Genomic DNA, 6,000 nt, shown 5'->3' with positions numbered 1-6,000 from the left:
CCCATTGTTGCAGTCACTATGTCAATCCATCTCATTGAGAGTCTTCCTCTTTTCCGCTGACCCTATACTTTACCAAGCATGATGTCCTTCTCCAGGGACTGATCCCTCCTGACAACGTTTCCAAAGCGTGTAAGACACAGCCTCGCCATCATTGCTTCTAAGGAGTATTCTGTTTGTACTTCTTCCAAGACAGATTTGTTTGTTTTTTTGGCAGTCCATGGTATATTCAATATTCTTTGCCAACACCACAATTCAAAGGTGTCAATTCTTCTTTGGTCTTCCTTATTCATTGTCCAGCTTTCACATTCATATGATGTGATTGAAAATACCATGGCTTGGGTCAGGTGCACCTTAGTCTTCAAGGTGACATCTTTGCTTTTCAACAAAGAGGTCCTTTGCAGCAGATTTGCCCAATGCAATGTGTTTTTTGATTTCTCGACTTCTGCTTCCATGGGTATTGATTGTAAATCCAAGTAAAATGAAATCCTTGACAACTTCAATCTTTTCTCTCTTGCTTATTGGTCCAGTTGTGAGGATTTTTGTTTTCTTTACGTTGAAGTGTAATTCATAATGAAGGCTGTGGTCTTTGATCTTTATCAGCAAGTGCTTCAAGCCCTCTTCACTTTCAGCAAACAAGGTTGTGTCATCTGCATAATGGAGGTTGTTAATGAGTCTTCCTCCAATCCTTATGCTCTGTTCTTCATATAGTCCAGCTTCTCTGGTTATTTGGTCATCATACAGATTGAATAGATATGGTGAAAGGATACAACTCCGACGCACACATTTCCTGACTTTAAATCACTCAGTATCATCTTGTTCCATCCAAACAACTGCCTCTTGATCTATGTATAGGTTCCTCGTGTACAGGTTCACAATTAAGTGTTCTGGAATTCCCATTCTTCACAATGTTATCCATAACTTATTATGATCCACACAATCGAATGCCTTTGCATAGTCAGTAAAACACAGGTAAACATCCTTCTGGTGTTCGCTGCTTTCAGTCAGGATCCATCTGACATCAGCAATGATATCCCTGGTTCCACATCATCTTTTGAATGATCTTCAGCAAAATTTTGCTTGCTTCTGATATTAATGATATTGTTCTATAATTTCCAAATTTGGTTGGATCGCCTTTCTTGGGAATAGGCATAAACATGGATCTCTTCCAGTCGGATGGCCAGAAAGCTGTCTTCCATATTTCTTGGTATAAACGAGTAAGCACTTCCAGCACTGCATCTGTTTGTTGAAACACCTTAGTTGATATTCCATCAATTCCTGGAGCCTTGTTTTTCACCAGTCCCTTTGTGGACTTCTTCCTTCAGTACCATAGGTTCCTGATCATGTGCTACCTCTTGGAATGGTTGAATGTCAACCAATTCTTTTTGGTATAATGACTCTGTATTTTTTCCAGCTTCTTTTGATGTTTCTTAATATTTTTCCCATAGAACTCTTCACTGTTGCAACTCGAGGCTTGAATTTTTTCTTCATTTCTTTCAGCTTAAGAAATGCAGAGCCTGTTCTTCCTTTTTTGTTTTCTATCTCCAGGCCTTTGCACATGTCATTATAATACTTTACTTTGTCTTCTCGGGCCACCCTTTAAAACCTTCTATTCAGTTCTTTTACTTCATCATTTCTTCCTTTTGCTTTAGCTGCTTGACATTTGAGACCAAGTTTCAGAGTCTCCTCTGACATTTATCTTGATCTTTTCTTTCTTTCCTGTCTTTTCAATGACCTTTTGCTTTCTTCATGTATGATGCCCTTGATGTCATTCCACAACTCGTTTGGTCTTTGGTCACTAGTGTTCATCACGTCAAATCTATTCTTGAGATAGTCTCTAAATTGAGGTGGGATATATTGAAGGTTGTATTTTGGCTCTTGTGGACTTGCTCTGACTTTCTTCAGTTTCAGCTTGAACTAGCATGTGAGCAATTGATGGTCTGTTCCACAGTCAGCCCCTGGCCTTGTTCTGACTGATGATATTGGGCTTTCCATCTTTTCTTTCCACAGATTGAGTTGTTTTGATTTCTGTCTATTCCATTTGACAAGGTGCCTGTGTATAGTTGCCGTTTAGGTTGGTGAAAAAAGGCATTTGCAGTGAAGAAGTAGTTGGTTTTGCAAAATTCTATCATTCAATCGCCAGCATTGTTTCTATCACCAACGTCATATTTTCTAACTACTGATCCTTCTTCTTTTTTTCTGACTTTGGCATTCCAATCACCAGTAATTATCAGTGCACCCTGATTGCATGTTCGATTAATTTCAGACTGCAGAGCTGATAAAAATCTTCAATTTCTTCATCTTTGGCCTTAGTGGTTGGTGCATACATTTAAACAATAGTTGTATTAACTGGTCTTCCTTGTAGCTGTATGGATATTATCCTATCACTGACAGCGATGTATCTCAGGATAGACCTTAAAATGTTCTTTTTGAGGATGGATGCAATAATATTCCTCTTCAAGTTGTCATTCCCAGCATCGTAGACTATATGATTGTCCAATTCAAAATCGTCAATACCAGTTCCATCTGGGCTCACTAATACCTAGAATATTGATGTTTATCCATTCCATTTCATTTTGCATGATTTCCAACTTTTCTGGATTCATATTTTATATATTCCAGGTTCCCATTGTTGATGGATGTTTGCAGCTGTTCCTGCTCATTTTGAAGGAATATAAAAATATCCAGCAGCCAAGAAGAAGAATTCACAGTTTGTAGCATCTAATAAAAAATATATATATATATCAGGTATGCAAAGAAATTCAAAATATTACTCATATTGGGGGAGAATTAAAACAGACTCAAAAATTACATAGAGAAGATTAGAAAGAGATCCAAATCAAGTTTCTAGAAGTGAAGGCCACAATATGGGACGTGAAAAATTATACCTAAGGAAATTAACAACAAATTAGAAGCTGCAGAAAAAAAGAATAATGAATTGAAAGGAATAGCAATATAGCTAACCATCCAAAATAAAACACACACACACAAATCTAAAGAAAGCATCAGAGAGCTCTGGACAATTTAAGTCTGCCTACTGTACATGTAATTGAAATCTCCAAAAGAAAGGAGAAAGTGAAAGGACAGAAACACACACGAAGAAATAACGGCCAACTTTTTTCCCCCAAAATTTAACAAATGCTACAAACTCTGAGATATAAGAAGTTCAATAAATTCCACTAAACACAGGTAAAACCACATCAACACACATCATAAAATTATTGAAACCAGTGATAATGAGAAAATCTTTAAAGTAAACAAAGAAAGATACGTACAGAGAAATAGCATTTTCTTTTTTTTTGATCAGAAACAGTTCAAGGCAGAAAAGAGTAGAGAAATATCTTTAAAGTTCTGAAAGAAAAACAATACAAAACACAACAAAAAACCTTCCGACCTAAAAGTCTATGCCTTTCAACAGTACCTTTCAAAAAACAAAGGTAAAATAAAACCTTCCTAATGAAAATAATAAATTAATACCTTTTTATTGTTTTTTTAAGAATAAGTGTAGGAAAAAAATTGTATTAACTAGTCCTGAAGTCATTTTGCCACAGTAAATTAATATAAATTATTAGTGTTATTTCTGTGCACAAAGAATTGAGGTAAGAGCCTTCAAAAACAAAAAACGAGGTGTGCAGAATTATTTCTTCACAGGATTTAGAGCAAGGAGGAGTCATGAGGAAAAGCAGGATGGAGCAAGAGTTGCAGTTTGGTGAGTCGCAGTATTTTTCCAACACTATCGGTAGTAGACTAATGGCAGGAAGCATCCTTCAGCTCTTTGTTTTGACCGCTTCTGGTCCTGTTGTGGCACAATGGTTAAGAGCTTGGCTGCTAACCATAGCAATTTTATGACATTATTGATGTATAAGGGGCTCGCTTACTAATGGCTGTCTTCTTCCCTCTTGATATGATTGCAAGTCTGTGCATGTGAGTCACCATTCTGGGTGAGGAGAAGATGAATTGGAGGCATGGGTATTTGACTATTGGACTTCATTGCATCCTCTATCAACTTGGGGAGAAATATGCTAGAGACAAAATAAATGTTTTAAATCTCTTATTGACAATCCCTTTCCTTTTGACTACTTGGCCAGGATTCTGTGATGGATTAACCTGTATGAGCTCAGTATTGGCCTCTGGGTATTGATGTCCACGCACAAGCTGCTCCTTAATATCACCTCGAGACTGGGGGTCAGTGGGAAAATTCTCTCCACAGAGCAAATTAAAAAGATTTGTGTCCTCTATTCGTTTTCATTATTAAAACATATTTTAATGACTTCATATCTCAGGCGGGTCATTCATTAAGTGAAGCTACTACTTTATAACTTTAAAATTAAAGAAGCCAAAACATCATTCATATGAGAGACCTTTGTTCTCACTTTCCATAATTAACAAAGTACGTGAAGTTGAGTTAACTCCTTAGCTCTCATCCCCCCTTCAGAACATTTTGGCAACTAGCAAAATGAGGTCATAAATGAGTGAGAAAACAGCCAGATCTCCAATTAAGGACTTCTAAATGTTTTAAATGTAATCTCATGTATGCATCTGCCAAATGATGGTAATTTATTATGAGAAACATCTAAATAATTACATTGTACTTCCTCCTAGGGGAATAGTATTTCAAAGAGATGGATGATCACCCTAAAGCAACATTTCCCAATGAGCAAATATTAATAGGTATAACTAGGGTTTGGAGTTCAAAGTCCAAAATAAGTTTCTTTAAATTTACTATAGCACTCGGTTTCTCAACTTCAGCACTGTTTTCTGAGATGCTACCACCACAGAAATGCCCTCTGACCAACCTGTGTAAACTAGACCCTCTCCCTTCACTCTCTGTCCCCTTTAAAAAGAAAAAGAAGTTGCCATTGAGTTGATTCTGACTCATAGCAACCCTAGAGGACAGAGTAGAACTGGCCCATAGAGTTTCCACGGAGCCCCTGGTGGATTTCAACTGCCAACCTTTTGGTTAGCAGCCATAGCTCTTAACCACTACACCACCAGGGTTTCCTTACTCTGCTCTATATTATTCCTCATTGCACTTATCACTAAATCCACTGCCTTCTAGCCCATTTCAACTAATAGCGATCTATATTTTTTGTTTTCTGTTTTCTGTCTCTCCTACTACAGTGTAAGGTCCTTTTGGTCAGTGACTTTGATATATTCACAAATTTATCCCAGCACCAAGAATTGCATCCACAGAATAGGAGGTTCTTAATATGTATTTGCAGAACAAATAAATTAGTCCTGAATGAGCTGAATTCAGGCCTTTGCTGCTGTAGAGAACAAAATATTTCATTTTTTTTTTTTTTTAAAGACACTTGATCTCCTATATGTGGGCATGGTTTTATTATTTCAAAATAGTAGTGGCCATAAAAGCTAACTACCTCTACTGTCTAAGCACTTCTGGAAAGAATGATTCAAGGTCATTTACTCAAAATCTAAATTGATATTGTTTAGGAAAGGTTCCCCAGATTTTCTCTGCCTTAAAACTTAAAAACTTAGTATGGGAATTCCAGAACACTTAATTGTGCTCATGAGGAATCTTTACACAGATCAAGAGGCAGTTGTTCAGACAGAACAAGGGGATACTGATTGGTTTAAAGTCAGGAAAGGTGTGCGTCAGGGTTGTATTCTTTGACTATATCTATTCAATCTGTATGCTGAGCAAATAATATGAGAAGCTGTACTATATGAAGAATAACAGGGCATCAGGATTGGAGGAAGACTCATTAACAACCTGCATTATGCAGATGACACAACCTTGCTTGCTGAAAGTAAAGAGGACTTGAAGTACTTGCTAATAAAGATCAAAGACCACAGCATTCAGTATGGATTGCACCTCAACATAAAGAAAGCAAAAATCCTCATGACTGGACCAATGAGCAACACCATGATAAACGGAGAAAAGATTGAAGTTGTCAAGGATTTCATTTAACTTGGATCCATAATCAACAGCCATGGAAGCAGCAGTCAAAAAATCAAAAGAGGCATTGCATTGGGTAAAAATGC

This window comes from Elephas maximus, chromosome 2, assembly GCF_024166365.1.
Source record: "Elephas maximus indicus isolate mEleMax1 chromosome 2, mEleMax1 primary haplotype, whole genome shotgun sequence".
Lineage (NCBI taxonomy): Eukaryota > Metazoa > Chordata > Mammalia > Proboscidea > Elephantidae > Elephas > Elephas maximus.
This window is presented reverse-complemented; position numbering follows the sequence as displayed.